Genomic DNA, 12,395 nt, shown 5'->3' on the forward strand with positions numbered 1-12,395 from the left:
ACTGCAGTCTGTTGCAATGACACATCTTTTGTAGGAACATTTGATGACTCATTATGAAGCCTTAAATTAATAGCAAGAATCACATTGATGAACAGAGGGAAATTATTAATAGGATGACTTTCAAGAGGGGAACAGTATCAAATGGAATTCACAGCAGTGATGGTGGTTTGATATTTCTCTCTCTCTCTAGGTACTTATAATGCCCATCACTGTAGTATCAAAGAGCTTAGTTTCAGTAAGTATGCTAGAACTAGAACATGGCAAACTAGAATAAGGTATAAAATGAAACTACGATCAGGCATTCCAGTACTAGATAAATACATTTTTAAAAATATCAGATGTGTACCAATCATACAGAATGACAGACAAATTGTTGAGTCATTTGAAGAGATTTGGAGGAGTGGGCCACAATGCAACAAAATGAAATTCAGTAGAAATAAATTTGAAATCCTACACAGTATTTTGAGATGAAAAACACACACACATTTGGGGACAGCTACTTTACTTTATTTAGAAAGTAACATATTCACTGAAAAATCTAAGTAAAATCATAGGTGAACAAAATACAAAATAAATTTGCAACACATTTATGTGGTAAAGAAACCCATTGTTGTACAAAATTGTATATATATAGCCATGGTGTCAACACCACTCCAATCCCTTCAGTTTTCAGGCAGAAGGATCATTCAGAGAATAGACAAAATACAAAGGAAAAGAATAATGCTTAGTTACAAGGTTGATGGATAAGTCACAAAGAGGGATCGAGTAAGCTAAATGTATATAGTTTAATACAGAAGACTCAATATCACAGTCTACAGATATCCACTAGGTAACACTACATATTATGGAAATGCATAAATAATTAATAATTTTAGAAGTCAAGAGATAGCACAATGATCTAAAGCTATACTAAAAAATGAAAAATTAATTCTGCACCCTCAAAATTTTAACCATAAGAACTGGACAGGTGAAGAGACAAGCAAAGAATGGGGGTTGAGACACCATCATTGTAAATGATTTTTTTAAAGGAAAAATAAGTTAGGGAATCAGGTGGCAAATAACCAAGCGGTCTTTCGGGACCATAATCTGATTATTCAAACATGTTATTCATCAACATATCTATATTAGTTTTTGTTTTGATCTTCTTGATAATGGATATGATGAAGATGAATTATGGTTTGTTCAGAACAGCTTAGAACATGGAATACTAAGCTTTGTCATATTTTCAAGTATTCTGTGACCCAATGTATTATCTCTCAGTACAATCTTTATTATTTTAGAATACTTTGAATGACCTAGGGCCTATGAATGCATAGATACTTACAGTTTATGGTACAGAATGTTGAGCTACCTTTGCCACATTGATTATTAAAGTATGTTTTCATTCTTCTGCAACAAGAGTTCTGTTTATCAAGAACATAAAAATATTGGGTACTTTCAGGGAAGACTAAAAACTTGTTTGAACGACAGTAGCATTTTAAGCTAATTTATGGAGTTGGCTATAGCTGGTTTTCTAATGTAAAACACCTGGAAAAGTTTGAGGGGGGGCCCCCCACGAGCTCTGTTTAGTTGTTAGGATATGGAGTTTCATCCAAATTCTAAAGATAATTGTCATCTGTAATGGAGAGATGTTTTGTGTCTTCAAATCAAAACAATGAACTGAAACAGCAAATAAATGACATCAGCTGTTCTAGAGAAAAAAATGACACAAGCATTTGACATTATTGAAAACACAGGGGTTTTGCTCTTAAATTTTCTTATTTAGAGTGTGTGCTTGGCAAAAGACAAGTTAGTATTGTCCCTAGACTGATATTTCAAGAAAGACAAAGCAGAAGCCTCTTTGTCCTGGAGAAATCTAACCTTCAGTTGGAAAACATTTCTGTCCATTAACAGCTTATCAAGGACCATCAAGAACAGGATCACCCAATGTCTCTCTCCTTATTTACTTAATTAAGCTGTCAGAATGTGCTTGAGAGATATTTGATAGCATTATCAGTTTCACCCTTAAAATAGCTCTGAATATTTTGAAAGTCGGACCAGACAAGACTGCTCTGACCAGTTTTGTAGTTTCTGACTTTTAGCTTAACCATTGAAGAGGATTCTAAAGATATGAACAAAATACTCTAAGCATCATGTCTGTCAGCTTTGCGATACGCACATGAAGGAGTGGTTTTCAGCAAGTGCACACCAATCATCTAAACCACAGTAGAATGATTTCATTAATATTTTAGTATCGTTCCTTTTATTTTTCAAGAAAAATTTATACACAAGGTGTGGACTGAGTAGGTTGCACATTTAATGCAAATGATTAACTGCATTATATTTTATTACAAGCCAGGCATCGGATAAGTACAGAATTGTTTGGGAAATGTTAGCCAAACAGCCAGGACAAGCTAATTAAAAGTCTAAAATATAGTGACCGATGTTCCTGAGCAGCAGCAGCAGAAGATTACTCAGGAAAGAAGGCTGGGGGGAATATCATGGAGGTTTATGTTAAACTACTCTTACTCTCCCCTGATGGGGGAAGGATGGAGGAGGCATCCTGCTGGTGGGCTGATCACAGTGAAAATTAGGGCAGCTTTTAATTGCGACAACTGTTGATGGCCCAAATGGTCCATTCCAGCAGTGAGGAATCAGTGGGACAAAGCAATACCCAAGCCACCCTTCTCCGCCAGCTAAACATCCTTCAGAAGTGAAAACGATATCGTATCAATTATAGACTTTTTATCTCTTGATGTTACAAGATACAGTGACCAAAAAAGACAATTTCTACCTCTACACCTTCTCTGTGGGTGATATCTATTGAGAAATCAGTTCCTTCCTCTGCTCCACTAGTAGTGTCTGTCTTGATTGTCCATTTACCAATTTTTTTTTTATAATCACCTTTGTGTTTTGTCCCAAAAATCTCCCTGTAAACCTCCTACTACCCCTGCCCCCAAAAGTCTCTTCTGCTGTCTATGTTAGACTATGGTTTTAGGGGCCATATAAGTATCTGAGTGCCTCACAAATGCATTTATCCTTACAGGTACAATAATCCACATTTTACAGATGGGAATCTGAGGCGCACAGGCCCAAATCCACCAAGGAATTTAGGGGTTGCAATCCCTAACTTTTAGGTGCCTAGCCACTCAGTGGAATCCACAAACCCTGGGTCAGGCACCTAGGCTCCCTATACAATACACAGGAAGAGAGAGGTGCCTAAGAATCGGATCCACAAAAGCCAGCACACTAGGTCAGGAGCCACTTAAGCTAGCCAATAGCTAGCGAAGAGGACAGAAGAGTTGGGTCCTAAGCCCTGCCTCTCTCAGGCACGTAAGTACTTCCCTCCAGCTCAGAATTAAGTGCCTATTCCCACATGGGACCCACAGCCATGAACCTTCTCCTGGAGTCAGGTAACAAAGTCATTTTTGCAAGAAAGACAATGACACATGCCTAATTCCACACAAAAAAGTAGGAGGTGGCAGCTGTGGTGGCAACTTTCCTTGCAACTTTTAGCCCAGGATGTGGAAGACCCCAGTTCAATCCCCTCTAATGATGAGACGGAATTAGAAGTGGGCTTCCCATCTCCCAGATGAGTGCCCAATGACTAGACCACAGAATAATACTCTCCCAATGGCTTAATACATATTTAATTATTTATACACAGTGAATAGTTTCAACAAGAAAATCAGAGACAAGCACATCAGAATATCCCATAGCGCAGTGGGTAGAGCACTCGTGGGAAACCCATGTTCAAATCCTCTCTCCTCATTAGGCATAGGCAGGAATTGAACCAGTGTTGCCCAAACCTTGCGTGAGTGCCCTAATCACTGTGCTAGAGGTTATAAGGGAATCCCTCCACTTCCCCCAACCTCCCTCTTGGCCATTTTGTGTGGAGTTAGGTATGCTTTGAGAACCTCTACCGGATTGGGCCCTACAGATGATATAGGCAGCGGAGTACCTAATTTCATCTGGTTGTAGGATCCTGCTGGGACAGGCGCTGGCTGTCAGGATTGACCCAGCAGTGTGCATCCTCAGAGGCAGAAACTTGGGTGCCTCAGGGATTTTAACAGCAGAAATTTAGGTGCTGAGGAACTTTAGGAGCCTTCAGCATTAGGCAACATCTTATCAGGGGTTTTAAGGATCTCAGTGGTGCCTAAATTTTGGATTTCAGTGCCTAAGGTGGGAGGTAAGCACCTAAATCCTTTTGTGGATCTGGGCTAGAGAGGCTAAGTGACTTACCTATGGTCTGTGGCAGAGCAGGAAACTAAACCCAGGTCTTCCAAGAGCCTTAACTACTGAACCAACTTTCGTGACTCTGTGTGGGTTGGTTATTGTCACAATAACCAACCCACACAGACTATTTAAAATTCAACTGAATTTTTAATCCTATGATTAAGTCTAACAACGTATTTTAGAGAAGTTCATCCATCAGCTCACTAAAGAAAAAGTGTTTTAAAAGTAAAAGAAAAAAATTTACTTAACAGTTGCTATCTGTTTCCATTACCTGGGAAACAGAACACGATGTTGCTGTGGTAACCTGAAGTCAGCTGACCAGCAATTTTCCTCTCTCAGTCTTCTGCTTCCGTTGTTAGCAGCCCATGAAACAGCTCTCAATTAAATATCAGACTATAGTGGATTGTCATCCTGATATATACATTACACTATGTCCTCATCCATATTACTGTTTTGAAGATGGTAAGAAATATTTGAGATGAGCTCTTGAAATCAATTTCATGATGTTTCCAACCAACATGTTTGTTTAAAACATTTTTTCTTATCCATGTGGGACAGTATCATACTAGGTATGTGGTTCTGAGTGCAAACTATACATTATTATACTATACATTGTTACTCATCTCACATGTTGACTACCTGAAATCAGCAATGGAGTCTAAATGCCTAAATTTTCACTCATTGTAGTAAATGAAGAGTAATTCCATTTAAATCAATAAGGTCACACCTGTGTAAAGCCTGTGTGAGAGCCAAACCAGAACATAGAAGACTGTCAACACTTGTGGCTCGAGAATTCATATAATAATGTAGTTACTCTTGTATTGGAGCAGGGAGAAATAGTAGAGGAAAATTACATTATGAAATAGAAGGAGGGAAAATCCTATGTTATTAGTGAACACACGGAACTAAGTGACATATTCAGAATAAATCCACTATATTATAACTGGAGCTGGTAGAAATGACTATAGTTTAGATTGCTTAACACCTTCTATTACAAGACCCCATTTTTAGTTGTTTATAATTTTGACAAACTATTTAAGCTAAAATTTTCCATGAAAGGTGTCTGTCTCAAGCTGATTTCCACCCCACCACACCAGCCAAACAGTTCAGCTATTTCTCACAACAAAGTAGGGAAAATATGTTGTTTTGCCCATATTAATTTGTTTTGTACAATTGTTTCAATTAGAAGTTCTAGTGGCTCCATGCTTTGGTGTAGGGACTTGAAATTTGGCAAAGGGAAAGTCACTTTTGATGATGTGCCTTTTCTGCCATTGCAAAAATCTACTCAAATTTGGCCACGTCATAAATCTCTGAAAAAAATAAACTTTGCACTTGCTCAGAAATTTAGAGGGTGGCAGCATCATTTTCCAAAGTTCCAATTTGCATTGAATATGCTCTATCCCTACACAGCTTCTACATATGATCAGACTATGCATGAGCCAGTCTCTAAAGCAATTGAGCATGCTTCATCCTTGCGTAGCAAGCCTTTTTGTGCAATTGTTCCTGTTGGCTTGTGGGGTCTGTTGTGGCATCACCCACTGGAACAGAGAGCTCTCTCCTCTGCTCTCCATGCTCCCTACTCATTCAGTGTCCAGGCAGCATGGAGGAAAAAGAGAAATCGCCTTAACTTGAATGCAGAAAGGAAAGGAGCAGGGTGGAAGGAACAAGGGCTGAAGTTGGAGGGGGATAAAAAGAAAGGAGGGGAACCAGCAGGAACCAGGGAGGACAGGGCAGGAACAGATGAGGGGGCAATGGCAAATGGGTTTATAATGGCAAGGGCACACTCCTCTCCACAACTTGGAATAGAACCCAGAATTTGAGTTTCTACATTCTTCTTCTGTCAGTAACTAGCCATGAGACTCATGAGCAAAATGTGTGCCTCATCTTACACTAGCGGCTGGTCCACACACAAGATAACAGCCTACTACAGCCTACTACAGCTAACGTTATTTTATTAGCAGATGCAATAGAGATCTGTGCTGTGAGTCTAAAGGTCTAAGATCCTCTCATTACCTATGTGGATGTCAATATGATTCTACACAAATGGAAGTTTTTTCTTTTTTTGTCATTGTATTTATTAAAGCACTTAAGAGAGGACATACAAAAGTCTACATTAAAGGAATGTTAAGGTTGCAAAATCAGGCATTTTAAAGTTAAGAAATGCCAGAATAAGTGTTGCCTGGGCAATCTTATTACATATGCACAAGTGGACTGCATTATGATACAGTCTTTATTTTTGTGGTCATGCTTTTTCCCCACAGAACCCCTGCCTTTTTCAGGGGTGGGGGTAGAGGACAGGGGTGGGGGTAGGGCGGCACAAATACATGTATTGGTCCCTGGGCACCAGAGAGCCACAGCATGCCACTGTTTGATAGTGTCCTTAGTGTGTCTGTTCCTCGTTTCTTTCTATGTAAAATAGGAACAATAATAATGCCTCACTTCTCAAGGGTGTTGTAAATTAGTTTTTGTGAAGCACTCAGGTAATACAGTAACAGCACCATAATACACATGAGGAAATCAATAATTTTATATTCTGTACAGGAGTTGGCTGGTGTGGCTAAATAAGGCCTGGGGCCACACCTAAATGATGATAAAGAGAAATATTGAATAACTGAGCACCAGCTACCCTGTGCACCGAAAGAGGCAGTAGTCTTGTGGAAAAAAATAACAGATCATGTCGTAATTAAAGAGACTACCATCTGCACAAGAGATCCAAATTAGGAAATGCCTGAATTAAGACTGCCCTCGCAATCTTAGTTCAGGTTTGTCCTAACTTGGGTGCTTGACTTTGCAGCCTTAACATTATTTTAATGAAGGTGTGTTTTTTTTATGTCATAATACATATGATTCAGAGCCTGTAAATGGGACTCTCTCTTATTATATGTTTGTACACTGATCAGTAACAATGGGACCCCAGGGCTGACTGGGGTATCTGGGTATGTCGATAATACTTTTTTTTTTTTTTTTTTTTTTTTTTTTTTTTTTTAAATTGTGCCTTAGCAACATTTTCACTTTGAAAATAGAAATTCAAGTTCAAGAAATGCTAAGTAGACCAGAGTAGCTCTCTAAGAAGCCCCACAATCTCCCGCATAAATACATATTGTAACTTTAATTAGAATTTTGTAGCTTGGCTAAACACTAAACCCACTGTAAAATTATGTTCAACTATTGTTAAAATCATTTTTAGAAATTATTTGAGGAGCACAATTTACATAAGTAAATTAATTTTATTGTTTCTATTACATTTTAATATGCATAAAGTCTTTTAACTTCCTAGTATTCAAAATATTTGGGAACAAAGTAAAGAAGATTTGCAGCAATGTGATATGTGAAATGTGTGATTAGCTTTATCAGATCCAGACAATGTAGGAAGAAACCGTTAGCTCTGCAGGCAGATTTTTCAATCACTTTACAGTACATAATCTTAAATAGAGTAAAATTTCAATGATTCTGGCTATCAAATATCAAATCATAAAGATGTCAAAATGACTGCAACTAGCAATAACACCATTTACTGCAAAGAATTAACTTCTTATTGCAACTTAGTGACATTTTATGTAGAACTTTTTTAAAAAAGTGGAGTCAGTGACATACAATCAGAAAGCCTGATAAACTGAGATTTTGACCACTTATTATAGATTAAATGCAAACTACAAAGTAATAGTAAGGTTGAAAGTACAACTGCACAGAAGTCAAGTCAGTCAAAGTCAGAGCTTCTGCAGCAACGCTAATGTAGCCCACCCCCATCTTCATCCCATGTCAGATTTTCTGAGACATTGTTTGGGGAATGAGGGCATAGACTGCCATATATCCATGCCAAGGCACTTTCATATCATAGTGATGAGCACAGTGAATACATGGATATATCAATGTGACGATTTGGGGAATCTGCCTCTTTCCTATTTTCTAACTGTTTGATATTGAGGACTCTGTGTCAGACTGCAAACTCCATTTTGAATGTGGGATTTGTTGCCTTCTCTGTTGTCCTTTTACCTTCATGTTGGACTGAAATTCCAGGGGAGGGTGACATAGGGAGATGGAGCCTACGAATCTGTCTTTCAGACAGTAGTTAAGGGCTATTAACTAATGAATAGTATTGGCCCCAAAAAGAACAGTAAGATGGTTGAAGGTGGTGGGGAGCCAGTTTGCTCTAACTTCTCTGCAGGAGACTGGGATTTGAAGAGTGGACTTTTCCTTCCCCAGCAGCCATACAAAGAAACCAGGTTTTAGTGGTAGGACTTATAAACTCGAGGGACTCGCAGACCAAGAGGAAGAGAAAGCTGTGGACAGAAGAGGGGCATGCTTTTATAGCAGAGGGGTCTTGTTTAACAGCTGGACCAGCCAACCTCAAAGAAAACAGGGAGAGAGAGACTCCATGTTTCAGAAAAGAAGCCATAAACAGCAGGGACAGCACCCTGGACAACCCAGAGGACTCTGACCTAAGCCCAAGAATGCTCCAGAGTGGTGAGGAAACTGAGGCAAGGAAATTAGCAAAGGTGTATTTATTATTTTTGTCTGGCTCTATAAATCTTCTGTGCTATGTAACCAAAAAGTAAACTGTGTTGATAACTCTTTGTAAAACCTCTCTCGGGGTCTGTCTGCCTCACCTATCACCTACCCCTTAAGAGAGAAACTGGGGACTTCATCTACTGAGGAATCAGGGAGGCAGTGCTGGTCCTAGAGCATCCAGGCCATGCAGTCTTGTTTTTGTGAAGGGGTAACAGAGTGCCAGTGCCCATGAAATATACCAGAAAAGCAGAGGAGAAAGACAGTGCAGCAGCCTTTTCAGAACCAGGGAAGGTTCAAGCACACAAATCCAGCAGATTGAGAACCAACACAGCAGCCTGGTGAGCGTCCAGCAGAGGGAACCAAATACAAAATAAAAGCCATTTTCCATCCTGACTGCCTCCCAGAGGACAGAGTACAGTTCTTCTCCAAGGTGCCACACAGTAACTGTCCCTAACAGCTCCAAAGCACAATTCATTTTAATCTCACATTTTAAAAAAATGTTTCACAGAAATAGAAAACAATAAAAGCAGAAGTTATATGTCTTGTCAAATACTAAAATGGACTAAGCTTAATTTTAAAAAATATTGAAATGTTACCTATATCTTGATGGAAACAAAACATGTCTTCCTCTCTCAGCTTTCTCTTTCTGCCTGTCAGCTCAATCTCAGCATGTATCCAAGAGAATAGATGAGCTTTGGCAGTTCAGTCTCATGTCTCAACTTGTATTCAACATTAGATCACCTTCCAACCCAGATTAAGAGGATAATCTCCCTTTTCAGGTAATACCCATCAATACATCAAAATAGATAACTTGACATTCCAAAAGCAATGACACAACATTGGTTATTCTATCCCCAGTTTCACTCAGTAGTCTTGCCATGTTCCCTTGCCCCCTCTAAGATTTGCACACTTAGCCCCAATGCTGCAAACGTATATGGAAGGAACTTTGCATCTGTGAGTAAAGTTACACATGTTCTTAAGAATTTTCAGGATCAGAAGGACCATAACTGTTATTCTGTAGGGCTAACATCTCTAAACACCCTTTCTAAGTGTACTTGCTTATCAAGCAAATGAAGGTAGGCTCTTTCCAAAAATATACAGGATCATAATTAAAACCCTCAGCTTTTAAGTACTTAAAGTGCTGGCCTTTTCCTGGAAGGATTTAGAAAACATGCTGTGTCTTTCCCCAGCTCAATCTCACACGTCCATCCTGCCACTGAGCAGGTGAGAAGGGGCTGGAAAATGAGAATACCAGCGCAGAGAACACAGTGCCATTTCCTCTCATACTTCCTACTATGGGAGCACATGGATATTCATTGTGCCAGATCCACACTAATCGCACTTTGACATGTACTCAATTTGCTTACATTTCCTCACCACCAATCTGCAAGGGCCTACTTTGAAAGGTCTCCATGGCAGGAGGCTCCTTATACAAGTACTTAGATACTTTTGTCATGCTTACATGGCAGAACTGTAGTTTTTAAGCTGCTTTTTACATTTCTGTGGACATGTAAGTCACCCCTGCATTAAAGGCCAAATTCAAGCCTCAGTTAATGAGGTACAATACCATTGGCTTCAATAGCACTACACTTTCTTACGCCAGGTCTGAATTAGAACATTTACCTACAGATATTTTCCAAGGCTAAGGGGATGTCTAGCCTCCCACCTCATGAGGTCCTAGAGCCCAGGCTCCTGTCCGAGCCTAGATGACTACACTGCAGCTTTATAGCCCTGCAACCTGAGCCCTGAGAGCCTGAGTCAGCTGACACAGGTCAACCACAGATGTTTTACTGTAGTGTAGACATACTTAGGGTATGTTTTATTTGGTCATTTGTGTGCAGCAGTACAGATAATTTTTGCTAGCACATAGCTAGAAGATTCACATCATCTGTGCACTGATGGGATAATATATTCTTCCACCTCTAGATATAGGTAGCAATCACTATACATGATCAACAATGTTTCTAGAAGTTTAATCCACAAGCAGCTTTTCAAGCCCCTCTCTCTAATGGACTTCTGTGTAACTTGTGACAAGCATTGATTTAAAAAAACCTCTTCAAATTACATTTTTTTCCAATAAACCAGACACATTTAATACCTTCAGTGTCACAGATGTAAACATGTATAGCACATGCCACCGTAAGTGAACTGCAAACAAAATTCCTGATCTTATTTCTTCCTTCTCATTACAAGATAAGATGACTCCATTTTTATACACCAGTGAAACTACCTGTGGGATGATAAGTCTGATTTACAAGAGCAGATCTCGGCACATGAATCTACCCTGTTACCATGGAGACTCGCATTTGTGGAGTTTGATTTAATACAAGCCATTATCTTTGGAAAACACAATCTGCCAATGACTTCCTAGCTGTAACAAGAAAAAAAAATCTCAAAAAATGGTAGGTCTGTCAGTTTTCAAAGCTTTAAGTTAGCAGCACTCAAAAATTCTATGTACTCAATAAAACCTTGGCATAACAACAGGATTTCTAAAGTGTACGGAGGCATAGAGTATGTTCATTTTATCCAATGCGGTCTAGAAATCAGAGGAGGGGACTGGGAGTCACAGCTCCTAAATTCTCCCTTCCTCCAGTGACTTGATGTGACTTTGGCCTTGAGTATATTATGTAACTTCTCTCTGTCTTGATTTACGCATCTGTATCATATAGATATCATACATACCTCTCTCAAGTATTAATAAATTATATCTGGTAGATTCCACACTGTGAAAAGTGCTTTCCAAAAGGCATAATCCCTGCTCTGAAGAGTTTACAATCTAAAATTATTAAAGCCCTTAGTTATCTGTAAAGCTCTTTGAAATCATTGAATGAAATACCACTACTACTATTACTAGTGTGGAATTCACTCTACATTTCCATTGTACTGCTTGATGCCAAGCCTTCAGAGATTAATTAGCCCAGGAAGTTGAACTAACCCCATTAACTCTTAAGCCTAGTTATGAGAATATAGTTGTTGACATTATAAACTACTTCATTGCTTATCATCTTTGCAGAAACACATCTGCTCTGAAATTATAAAAAGACCTGGAGGAATGCAACATCCATTCTCCTGCATTTACACACACATTCAATCTGAACCTGCGTACACCCACATATAACTGATACCTGATATCCTTATCCACCCCTTTACCTCTTCAGGGGTACTCAAACTTTTCAAAGCTGATTCACCCATCTTTAATTATCTGTTTTTTCTTAATTCTTCATCTCATTGTTTTTAGATTTCTCTAAACATTTGTTGAAGTCAGACACTTTTCTGTTTAGGGACTTCACATTTCACAATGGGTAGTCTATTTTTTTCTTGTAACTGTCACACGGTACATAAAGAGAGTTATCAATCTGATTTAGTCAATTTACATAGTCTCTGTTCCCCAGTACATACTGACCTTTGTCTGATCACTGCCTGGAATGTTTTATTCTGTACATACTTCACATCTGCTACTTAGTTTTTTATAGTCTTGGACAAGATCAGTCAATCATCTTCGGCACAGTGTATACTTTGTGCAACTTACAGCTTCTGCCTTGGGGCCAGCTGACCTCTGACCCTCATATATGCACCTAAATTTAACACGAGTCTTCACTGGTGTCTGAAATATATAACACCATAACAGCCAGATCTTCAATCTGTGTAAACACTGCAATTTACACAAGCTG

At 39.0% G+C, this 12,395-nt stretch overlaps 1 protein-coding gene across 7 annotated transcripts in view; it reads right to left on the reverse strand.

The window, feature by feature from the left end:
* The window catches only part of ERC2 (ELKS/RAB6-interacting/CAST family member 2), a 685,232-nt gene that overhangs the window by 512,023 nt on the left and 160,814 nt on the right, over window positions 1-12,395 (reverse strand). The window lies entirely within an intron of this gene.

The sequence above is a fragment of the Emydura macquarii genome, unplaced genomic scaffold (assembly GCF_026122565.2).
Source record: "Emydura macquarii macquarii isolate MOO-44397 ecotype Brisbane River unplaced genomic scaffold, CSIRO-AGI_Emac_v2 contig_968, whole genome shotgun sequence".
Classification (NCBI taxonomy): Eukaryota; Metazoa; Chordata; order Testudines; family Chelidae; genus Emydura; species Emydura macquarii.